At 42.2% G+C, this 12582-nt stretch overlaps 1 pseudogene; it reads left to right on the plus strand.

The window, feature by feature from the left end:
* The first annotated feature begins 9373 nt into the window (after nucleotides 1-9373).
* Nucleotides 9374-11417, plus strand: LOC101401140 (C-myc promoter-binding protein pseudogene; annotated as a pseudogene).
* Nucleotides 11418-12582: the final 1165 nt, after the last annotated feature.

A 12582-nucleotide genomic window follows, 5' to 3' on the forward strand; every position in this document is an offset into this window, starting at 1 on the left:
ATTCATTTGTTGTATTGTTTTTGTTTGTTGTTTTTTTGTGTGTGAGGAAGATCAGCCCTGAGCTAACATCCATGCCAATCCTCCTCTTTTTCTTGCTGAGGAAGACTGGCCCTGGGCTAACATCTGTGCCTGTCTTCCTCCACTTTATATGGGACACCGCCACAGCATGGCTTGACAAGCGGTGCGTCAGTGCACGCCGGGGATCCAAACCCAGGCCGCTAGCAGCGGAGCGCAGGCACTTAACCACGACGCCACACGGCCGGCTCCTTGTTGTAATTGTTTTTGTTCTATCTTCACCTGAGCAAATACGTCTTTGATTTCATCATGTCCTATTGTATGAGCTCTGAGTGACAATCCAACATTTAATCAGCTCATCCTCCAAAGAGAACAGTTTTCTTTTCTAATACAGTACTTTGCTTGAAAAATTAATTTGGATAATTCATTGTAACTTATCACATATTTTAGCTGAAATGAGAACTTTCACAAATAACCTAGAAAATATATAGGCAGGATATATCAAAGAGAAATATGTTTTGGTGTGACTTTATCTAAAACAATAAATCCTAAATTGCTATTACAGTACAAGTGTATACTATTTTCCTTTAAATTATGAAATACAATTTTTTTCCCATGGATTTACTCAAAAAGATTTTCTTAAGCATAATCTGTTCAGGCTAAAAGGATTTTTTTTTAAGATTAACTTTTAAGGCACTCTTGAGATTTGCATAAATCTTCCTTAATGATAAATTCCTATTCAGCTACTCTGCTCCCCTCTACAATATTTGGAGCCATTCCCCTCATCTATATCTTTTGTCTTTACAGTCATTTTTACAAAGGGTTAGGTAATAAAATCACAGAGAACTTATTCCACTGAAATTTCCCTGAAACATTTGCCATTCTCAGAACAGATTGTTTTATGGGTATATTTTATCCACTTGCATAAAACAGCAAGACAAATTTTCCTTCAAAAGAAAATAGGTTGCATGCATCTTTAACTTTTCCTTTCAATTAGAGTAAGCAATGGCATGCTTCCAAAATCCTAGACAAATAGCCCAGGATGCTGCTTATTTCGTTTTGATCATTTAATGGCAACTAACATTTGGACTCATATTGATGTGTATATCCATTCAATATGCATTGATACCTACCTTGTGCCAAGCTGTGTGCTAGTGTTAGAGAACTTAGACAAGGTTAGGAAGACATTGTCTCTGTCCCAAAGAGCTCACAGCTAGTCAGGGAGAAAAAAGAGGCTTCAGAAGAGGCGACACCACCTGAGCTAAGCCTTGAAGGAAGAGCAGGAGTTTGCTAAGTAGAAGAGAGATGAAATGATATTCCAAGTGGTTGAACAGACTTTTCGAAGATTCAAAGGTGCAAAATTGCGTGACAGTTTCAGGAAATGATGAAGTCAGGACACACACCAAGAGGGCAGTTGTCATTCCTTGAACAAAGGTGTGACTTTCCTTGCACATTGGTAAAAGCATGGATTGCTTATGCAACTTTTGGCCCATTTCCTAACCCTACATCATGGACTACTTGAGCCCAGATTTCCTGGCCTTTCAGCACCAGGTGGCTGGCTCCCATCACCATCCACTAGACCCCTGGGGTCACCTTTTTCCAAAAATTTCCCATGTTCATAAAAATAGTGGTGATTCACCCCCTCTTTCGGCAGTGAGAGCAAGACAACTCAATGGTGAAGAGCATGCGCTCTGAAGTCAGTTCTGCCCCTTCCTGTGTCACCTTCAGCAATTGACTTAACCTCTTGTGCCTCGACTTCCTCACCTGTAAAATGAAGATTAAAAGACACCAACCTTATAAGGTCATTGCAAGATTAAATGTGATGAAGTGTGTAATGATTTAGATAAATGCTTGGCACACAGCAGTGCTCAGTGAGTTTTAGCTATTGTTTATTAATACTACAGACTGCCCCCAAATTCCTCATTATCTGTAAAAATAAGATTTTATTAACAGTTTCCTTTTTTTGCCTCATCTTCTCCTAAGGAAGGTCAAAAGCTTGTCGTATCTGCTGCTTTCGGCCTAATGAGGAACTTCCATGTCCTGAGAGTCAAAGTCCTTCCCCATTCCTTCACACACTGTCATTATTATCTTTGTTATATCTGACATTTGCTAAAAATGACATAATACCCTTTTTTCATCTAATCATGTGACAAATCAAGTAATAATACCATCTTGAATCTCTCTTCTTTTACCTCTTCCCACGAAGTTTCCGAGGGTTTGTCGCTTCCCCGGCAGGTAAACATTCCTCGATACTTAGGGCCTCGTCTCTTTCTCATAAGCTGGTTCCCATTGAAAAAGGCATATTCATCCCATCCCCATACTAAAATTCTAAGTTCCATCCCACAGGTTGAGGCAATCAGCTCCTGAGATTATATTTTTATTTTATGTCCACTTAATTCCAAGGCTCTGCAAGTTGGCATATAGATGTCAAATGCTCCCAGTACTGTTCTGCCTCACTGCCTCCACTCCTTCAGTGTTGTCCCATGTGTTTCCTGACAAAGGAAACATATCCCATATTCCTCTGCAGTTGGGAACTTTATCTCATCCTCCTTTATCTTCACTTTAGAGTCTTCTTAAACGAACTAGCTATTCTCCAAGCACATAGGCTCTTCTTTTTCTTCATGAGGTACAGCCATGCCTACCCAAAAGATCATTAACATATCTTAAACTATGCTTCATAAATCAAAATTTGAATTTTCACAACCTTTGCATAGCCCATCTTCTTCTTACCTCTAAAGTCCCAATAGAAAAATATTACTTGTATTTCCAAGTCCTTTACTGTTATACTATTATAGCAATAATAATAGTAACAGGTAACATTTATTGGCCCCTGCTATGTCAACAACTGAAATAAACATCATTTCATGTAATATTAACAAGAGTCCTGTGAGACAGGCATGATTATTGTTCTCATTTTACAAATAAAGGAACTGATGCTTGGAGGTTAAGTAATTTGCCTGAGATCACACACAGGAAGTGTCAGAACAGGATCCACCCCAAAACTTTCCTAATATAAGACCCATGCTATTAATCATTAGATTCTACTGTCTTGTCTAAAGATACTTCAGAATATAAAGTTTTCTTTCTTTCTTATTCTGAATCTTATGTGTGATAGATTAAATTATTATCCCCAATTTCCCACCTCTCCGTATATCCACACCCTTGCCATGGCCTCACAATGGTCCAGCCTGTTCTTTCTGCCCTTGACTTTGGGGTTGGCCATGTGACCTGCTTTGGCCCGAGAAATGTGGGCAGAAGTGATAGACGTGGGCCTTGTATTAGTTTCCTGGGGCTGCTGTAACATATTACTACAAATTTAGTGGCTTAAAGGAACAGAAATTTATTCTCTCATAGTTCTGGAGGCCAGAACTCCAAAATCAAGGTATAGGCAGGGTTGATTCCTTCTTGCCAGCTCAAAGGGAGAATATGTTCCATGCCTTTCCCCTAGCTTCTGGTGGTTGCTGGCAATCTTTGGAATTCCTTGGTTATATCAGCATAACTCTGGTCTCTGCCTCTGTCATCCCGTGGCTTTTCTCCTTCTGTGTCTGTGTCTATATGTCTCTTGTCTTATAAGGACACCAGTCATTACATTAGGACCACTCTAACCCCATATGACCTTGTCTTAACTTGATTACATCTGCAAAGACCCTATTTCCAAATAAGGTCACATTCGTAGATAGGATGGAGGGGCGTTAGGACTTCAACATATCTTTTTTGGGTGGCACATAATTCAACCCACAACAGGCCCTAAAAGGTGTGTTCGGTTTTTCTGCTTGGCTCCTAGTACTTCTGCCATCACCAGAAAAAGAGCTCCCAGCTCCCTGCTGCCCTTCACCCCAGGCCCAAGAATGAAGACCGCGGAGCACGAGCTGCCTCAGCCAGATGGACTGCAGCTCAAAGCAGAGCCGCTGGGCTGAGTCCAGCCTATGGGAGCCACCCCCACCTGACCTGCAGACCAGAAGAAAACGTGATTGCTGTGGTAAGCCACTGTGTTCCGAGGTGGCTTTTTATGCAGCATTTTTGCAGCAATACTTAATCAATGTAATTAGTCTCCTGTCCATTAGAAATAACTAATTAAAAGATAGACTATGAGGGAAATTCCCATTTGTAATAGCAACAAAAGCCATAAAATATCCAGACATATTACCTTCAGCAGATCTTGGTCATGTGAACTTAAACCTTATATTATTCATGAAAGACTAGTTTCTAATTAAAAAATTATTTGGGATCCCACTAGAGATTCATTTAAGAAAGAATGTGAACCTATCTGTGGATAGTAAGGAGGAATGAGGGGGAGAAAAAGGAGCTAGAGATGTAAGACACAATATCCCTGCTGTCACGGTGCTCACAATCTATTGACAGTGAGTGTAAAAACTTCTCTTGGTGAATGGGATAAACAATATCCCATTATCACTATGTCTAGATATGTATTTCTTGCCCCTCCAAGGCATTTCTGAAAGACAACAGCAGCTGCAGAGGAGCCTAGCCATTTCACAAGGAAGGAAAGCAAGCATACGTGCCCCTAAGAGCCAGACGTTGAGTGTCTAGGCTTTTCATTTTGATGGGCCATGGGAGTCCCAGCTGCATGTTACGCTTTCTAGCTCAAGTGACTCTCTGACTTTCTCATCTCATTCAGCCCTTTCTTCTCATCATATGTTTCCCAGTCCTGACTACACCCAAGCATCTCCAAGGAAGATTTTTCATGCTGACAGTTAGAGCTGATGTATTTATGGGGCTCTGTTTTCCCAGCGGTTCATCCCATCTGAGGCCAACATTCCTGTTGAAGTCTGGAGAATCCGAAGCTTGGACGAGCTGAACACTTCCCAGAGAACAGACCCTCAGGGAATCAAACTTTAGAATGATCTTAAGATCACTAGCCCTCTTTTCCCTCCATGCACAGAGTATCTCTTTGGAAAACGATTGGTGGCAAAAGTCATTAATGATCACATATAAAACCCTAATTAATCAAAGTATGAATCCAATTCTTGATGAGCTGTTTCCATCTCCATTACATTTGCGGTTTGCAGAAATTTGGACTACTTTACCCCATAACAAAAAGTAGTCACACTGTACAATATTGAAGTCTGAGTCACTAGAGAGTTTCATTGCATCAGCCTCCTGGGTGACCTTTGTTCAACACTGAGAATTTCTAATTCAGTCAACAAAAAGCAATCGAATGTTCATGTTTTGCTACCAGTTACTCAATTTGAAAATGACATGTACCCACTGTAATGAGTTGATCCATAGCTCTACAAAACCCACCTTAGAACAATTTGTTCTCTTAAATGAGTAGCTAGAAAAGTTACATTATGCCAAGCACAATCTCATTATTTCTCTGGCAGACAGCTGCCAAGGAAATGCACTCTGTACTGTTGTGTATTGCTTGAGAATTTGCTACTGTAGGAGAACAGGTGCATTTACAACACCGCTGGGGGATGGATGGAAACAAAGAAGGGTACGGAAGTGAACTCTGTGATTTTAGGTCATTTATTAAAGCTCTCTAAGCATCAGTTTCTTCATCTGAATAATGAAAATAATAATGTTGCCTGCCCATCTCACAGGATGATTATAAAAATCAGTTCAAGTTAATAAACGTATAAACCGTACCTACCATGTCCCACACTGTAACAGCTATTTCTGGAAATATAAAGGTACACAAGTCTTATTTCTTGACTCAATGGTCATTGAATAGAAAAATAAAATAATCTATGTAAATTGTTAAAATCCCTACAATTACAAAGTAGTAAAAGAGGTCATCGTAGTAAATCCAGACAGTCAAAATTGGAAGAGAACGAAGAGATTCTGTAGCCTTCACATTTCAAACAAACTGAGTTCCAGAGAGATAAATGACTTGTGCAAGGGCGTACTATCAGTAGAATCAAATATTTGTTGTTAAAATACTCCAATTTTTAAGCAGATTCCTGGAAACTCAGATAGTGAAAGCTAGTAGAGTCAGCTAAAATTTAAACAGTTCTATGGGAACGTTGAAGACATTTAGAGAACTCTTTTGGCTCTGTTTAACACTGCTGGTAAAAGGGCAGGCTTGGGACTCAGCCTGACAGGTGTGGATTCTGGCTCTGCCAATGATTAGCTGGTGACCTTGGGCGAGTTACTCAACTTCTCTTTGTCTCATTTCTTCATGTGCGATGTGAAGATAATAGTAGTACCAAACTCCACAGAATTGTTGTGAAGAGTAAATGAATTAATATGTAAAGGGCTTAGAACACAGTCTGGCACACGTTAAGCGCTCAGTAACTGTCATGCATTAAAATGATTTCAGTAAAGTGAAGGCTCACGTGGGTCATTCTGGTGTAAGAGAGCAACCTCCGGGAAGGGATGATTGGAGAAGACGGACACGTTAGACCAAAGGGCAGCTCTCAAAGCGGTGAATGCCGTGAATGTCTCCTTCCCCACAGACCAAACCAGAGCTGTTAGCTTTAGGCTATTTCTTTCCTTTCACGAAGGTGTCAGCTAACATCCTGAGCATTTCAAATATGGTGTGTGAGAGCTGATGCAGAGCATGAGCCTGTAATTCCAGGACTACAGCAGGGGTCTCATCAACTCAGCTCCCAGCAGCAACTTACTCTGGCTTCAATTAAGGCAGCAAATGGCTTACAGAGAAGAGGAGCCCCTGTTCTGAGATAAAGGCATTGATCACCCATCGTTAACAATTCATTAGCCTCCTCTGGCCTGAAGGTTGACAGGCAAAGCCTGGGGGGTTGTTTGGTTTACACACTGATTGTATGTCATTATATGAAGCTTCCTAACCTCAGCAGAACACAACAGGCACTGAAGACCCTAGGTTAGGGTCACTCTGGGACAATGTTCCATTTCCCAGCCTCACTAGGTAGGCAGAGGTGAAGGCCAGGTCAAGGTCAAAGAAGAGGGCATGCTGGGCTATAACCTAGTCAATGGAATTGACACAACCGGAAAAAGAACAAGTCAGCACAGAGGTGTGGTCAGCAAGGGACAAAGCAGTGTCCAAGAGGAAGAAGGAGTCGTGAACACCCAGGTCTGTCTTGGAGCAGGTTTCCTGTCCCAAGAATTTGGTCCATCTCATCCCCTCCAGGTATATCTCTTCGGTGCAGATTGAAGCATTTGGCTTCATTTAACATTCCAATCAGACAGCCAGCTCCCTCTTCTTGCTCGGATTCCAGGCTCATCTGGCTGTCTTCTGATGATAATTTGACTCCCCACATAGATTTCACCACAGGGAGAGAATGTGCTTGAAACAGAATGTGTGTCTGATCCCCTGGCCGAATTTACTTGTCACTGTAAATTAATAAAATGCTGTTTTGATTTACACATCTGTCTCTTGTGAACTTGGTTAGTATGACTGAGGGCCTGATAAACTGATCTTACCTCCGTGTGCTGAAAACCAATTTTCTCAGTTTTTGAACCTGAAAAACTAAAGGCCCAACACTGGACTGTGGTTAAATCACCAAGGTAAATTCCCCTTTAGGAAGTATCTGGCAGAGGGACAGCCAGCCTTCCCTCTGCAATGCGTTTCTCTCCTGGACTTTACTCTTTCAAGGTGAACGCTCCAAGTTCAACGCCCACTCAATGATTGATTCCATGGTGATAAACCCAGGAAGTGGAAGTTTGTCCCTAACCTGAGCTACCCAATCAATGTTTTGACATATCTGCAAAAGCACTTAATCACATCATAATTCTAATGAGCATGTGATTTTTCACATTTTACACATGTCCTCTATTCAAAACTATTAAGTTATTATTCATTTATAACCTAAGCTTTCCTAAGCCCATCAGACAGTACTATGTTTTCATTAAACCCAGTAGTGCTGGCTAGGTGGCCCTCAGCCCCTGTTCCCAAGTCCTCCCAGTCTGTCCTGGGAGTCCTCTGAGGGGATTTCAACTGTGCTCACAGTCCCCTCCTCTGGCCTGTTTTTAAATGTTGGCTGCCCACAGGTCTCTTTCTTTCCTTTCTTTCTTCCTTTCTTTCTTTCTTTTTCTTTCTTTCTTACTTTCTTTTTCTTTCTTTCTTTCTTCCTTTCTTTTTCTTTCTTTCTTTCTTTCTTTTCTTTCCTTCTTTCTTCCTTCCTTCCTTCCTTCCTTCCTTTCTTTCTTTCTTAGGAAGATCAGCCCTGAGCTAACATCCATTCCAATCCTCCTCTTTTTGCTGAGGAAGACCAGCTCTGAGCTAACATCTATTGCTAATCCTCCTCCCCCTTTTTCTCCCCAAAGCCCCAGTAGATAGTTGTATGTCACAGCTGCACATCCTTCTAGTTGCTGTGTGTGGGACGCGGCCTCAGCATGGCCGGAGAAGCGGTGCGTCGGTGCGCGCCTGCCAGGGATCCGAACCCGGGCCGCCAGCAGCGGAGCGCGTGCACTCAACCGCTAAGCCACGGGGCCGGCCCCCACAGGTCACTTTCGAGAGAGGCTAGCCTTTGCCATCACCACTGCTTTTGGTGCTATAGTAATCCATGAGATTTCTTCTTCCAAGAGCACTGTCTCTGCGAGTTTGCAAAGCTGTTCTCTGACACCTGAAGGTGACAAATGGCATGAAGTTTCCTCACGTCATCACTGTACCCCTAGAGCCACACACTTGTATTGTAGGAATGGGTGACACCCTTCCCCCAGGCCTGTCCTGCACAATGCTTTCTGGGTCCCAGGGTGGAACTGCCTGTGCCCAGAATCTTACAAAGTCCTCAAGGAAACAGCTCTTTCCTTTTCAGCCTGCAGCCCCTCTCCAAAAAGGGATCAAGCTTAGGACTGGGGGAACAGACACCTTACTGTCCTCCCCATCTCCTGTGCCTGCCTCTGGCCGGAGCATGCTCAGAAATCTTCCTCTAAGGTTATACCATTCATTCACGCAAACAGATGCCTGGGGTGGTCACAGGGTCAAAAATCTCCATTCAGGCTCAGAGAGGAAAACCCCTGAGCCACATAGTCATATGCCCATTCAACAAACATCTGTGAATCAATGCTCAGTAGGCCAGCTTCTAAGCTAGGCTGTGATGATACAGAGAAGAATAAGACGCAGTCCTTAGAAGTTCAGAATCTGGGACATGAGACAACAGAACTCATTCACAACTAACTATGATGTACTATTGTATGTACTGTAGTAATAGTATGCACAAAATATGCTAAAACAGAAGTAGGAAGCCTTCTTAAAGCATAAATTAGGCAGTAGCAGACAGGAGCTGAGTAGAGGAAAGGGGGTTTCTTAAAAAGGCTTGCTAGGAGATGACAGTTAAATGGTCCTTTGAGCATGAATTTACCAGGTAAACTACAAAGTCATTCCAGGCAGGGGGAAAGGTGTGAAGGAAGGGTTAGAGGAAGTAATTTTACTCTGTAAATTTGATAATTCCACAAATGTGATTTTGCTATACAACTTATGAACAGCAGCTCTCCAGTAAAACCTGAAGGATTTGATCCCTTCTCTCTTTTGTTTGCCAAGACTAAACAATAACAAAGAGAAGAGGAGGAGGAGGACAAAGATGACAGCAAATGCATTTCAACACCATCTGCTAGGTGTGATAGAGCTGAAGAAATGGTGATAAATACGAGTAACATGACAGTTCTTTGACAATTTGTAAATCAAACATTGATTTTCATCAGACGTGTGATGATAAATTAACCAACAAGAAGAGTCCAGCATTGGTCAAGGCATGCAGATGATCTAGCCTCCTCTTAATTCTCCCAGGCCAGTAAGACCTACCAAATCAAAAAGCTATACAAAAAGTGAGGACAGACCAAGGGAAAGACTCTGGGCTTCTCCAGCCTTCTCATCCACTTTCCCTTTTAGGGAAGGATCTCAAGATATCTTAACCCATTCATCACCTTCACTTAATGTAGATACACTACTAATATTTAACCTAGATGTTCTAAGAGACGGTACGCTCACTGCTGGAAAAGGAGTTGCAGAGAAAGCAAGCAAACAGTATTCGAGATTCCCCATGTATACCACAGTACTTCGGTGGAAGCCGAGGGCACTGAATGGACCTCTTTAACAGATGAAGATGTCTGTCATGAGTCAGAAAGAGCTGCTTCCTCCCGAGAGAGCAGTGCCAGCTCAGGGACTAAGGGAATTGATCTCAGCTGAATACACCTGGAAAGTTCTGTCTCCTTAGAAGGATTCCTGTCAAAGTTTGCCTTACCTGAGAAATCAGAAGTGGCATCTTTGTGCAGCACAAGTAATACAAATATCTTGCAGAATTATGCAATGGAGATTCTCATCTCATGTTACTCTTGGTGTCAAACCTGTCTTCCCCATGATGAGGAAATCATGGCAGGCTGGACAGCAGATGATTCACATCTTAATACTACATGCCTGTTTTTTGGCAATCTTTCCTTATCCTTTCCGAATATTGAAATGAGGGATTTAAGATGACCTGGGAGATACTTTTTGAAGTCAAGCCCATCTACAGAAAATATGCATTTTCTGTCTTCCTTTCGAGTCAGACGAGGCACTGTTGCATCTCAGCATCAGCCTCTGGTCTGGACACATCTGTTATCTCCGTTCAAGGGAGGTTTGATCTAACTGCACGTCTAAATGGCAGGAAAATTCACGTACCTGAAGTATTCAGATCCCTGCTGATAGATCAACACAGCCATGTCAAAATGTCCAGTATTTCGAATGGCCTGGAGTGTTAGTATTCGTGACCCCTTGGATGAGGCAGACACTGGAGGACAGAAGCTCCTTCTACAGGCAGCCCACAGCTGCTTGACAAGAAGCTGCAAATTCTCTAGGATTAGAGTGGCACCTCCCAAGCCTAGATCCTGCCACTGTTTCACATCTTAGTCCCTTCACAGCACAGAAGGAACTTGAAAGCTTATTAGAAAATGAAGACCATCATACAATAACAGCGGCAGACTTTGTGGATCCTCATCTAATTGTTTTTTGGAACCTGGTGTGGTATTTTAGACATTGTGACTTTCCTGGTAACATACCTGGATTGATTCTGTTTTCTGAGCATTGTAATAAGTATTCAAAGATTCTCCACCACTGTAGTCTGAAGATGGTAAATATGTGTTAACACAAAGGTTATGGGGCAATATGAATGATGTCAAGACCCAAACCCTCCTTTGTACACCCCCACACCCAAAAGTATTGCAAAAAAGAGATAACTCATTTAACCAAGAACTATTGAAAAGTATGGTAAAAAGTATTAAAATCAATATCTACGGACCAATGAGTCAGATCTTGGAGACACTGAATAAGTGTCCACATTTTAAAAGACAGCAGAGTTTATACCGAGAAATACCATTCCTCTCACGTGTAATAGAGCGCGAGATGGCATATGATCGTCTCACAGCTAGTCGAGTACACACAGCTGTGATGGATCACCAGTACAGGGATGAGGGGATGTGGAAAAACCTTTGGATGCATGTGCATGTGTGTGTATACTTTCAATGTGTACTGTATAGCCAGTGTGTAAAATAACACTTCTATAAAAAAATACGAGAAAAAAACTAGACATAACAATAGCAAACTGTCATGTACCAAAGAAAGCAGTAACAAAACATATAGAGCAAAAACCATTAGAATAAAAAGAGATATTGCAGAAGCACAATTTTAGAAGCCATATCAATCTGTGACAGAGCAAACAGATGCCCTCCAAATTTAATAATGTATTTGAGCAATAGCACTTAAAAAATAATATTGGGTGCCTGCCCAGTGGTGTAGTGGTTAAGTTTACGCACTCGCTTTGGTGGCCCAGGGTTTGCAGTTTCGGATCTCCGGCACAGACCGACGCACCACTTGTCAAGCCATGTGGTGGCGGCATCCCGTATAAAGTGGAGGAACATGGGCACAGATGTTAGCCCAGGGCTAATCTTCCTCAGCAAAAAGAAGAGGACTGGCAATGGATGTTAGCTCAGGGTTAATCTTCCTCACACAAAAAATAATACTAATAATAATATTGTATATATTTACATGAATGTATATGTAAATATATATAAATGTGTATGTTTGTAATCTTTCCAAGGCTGGGATCCTAGATGTGGTCCTGTACTGGCTGGTCCTCGTGTCTTTAGGAAGAAAGCAGTGTAGCATAAAGGGAAAGGCTTTGGAATCAGACACTTCAATTCTCAGCTCTTCAGTTCACTTAAGAAGAGGAATACTTCATCCTTCTGAGCCTCAGTTTCCTCATCTGTAAAATTGGATAATAATGATAGCTGTCGGTGATAATGTGTATGAACCGCTGAGCAGAGCGTCTGCTCCAATGTAGGTGCTCAATGCACATCAGCTCTGATCTCCAGCGTTATCAGCCCATCATTGCCTTCCTCTGTGATGGCCAGTGCTCAGGCCTCTCCCCGGACAGAAGAGAGAGGCCGCCTCACGCACAAGTCATGCTGATGTTATATAACTGCCGTGATTTCTGTAACATGTTTCTGCCCTGTTGTAGCACGGATCCACCCTTTAGGTGCTCTTTCTGTAGGGGAGAGAAGAGGGAAAGAAAACAGCAGAATTTTCTCGGCTCTGGCAGCAGTTCTTTCACTTCTACTTCCTAGACCGTGGAGCTGTAGCGGGAGCTCCCAGGAACGATATTTAAGCTCCAGAGCACACTGCTGTTCCTAGATGTTCCTGTGTTCCTGGGCCTG

This window comes from Ceratotherium simum, chromosome 28, assembly GCF_057802395.1.
Source record: "Ceratotherium simum simum isolate JZ-2026a chromosome 28, ASM5780239v1, whole genome shotgun sequence".
Classification (NCBI taxonomy): Eukaryota; Metazoa; Chordata; class Mammalia; order Perissodactyla; family Rhinocerotidae; genus Ceratotherium; species Ceratotherium simum.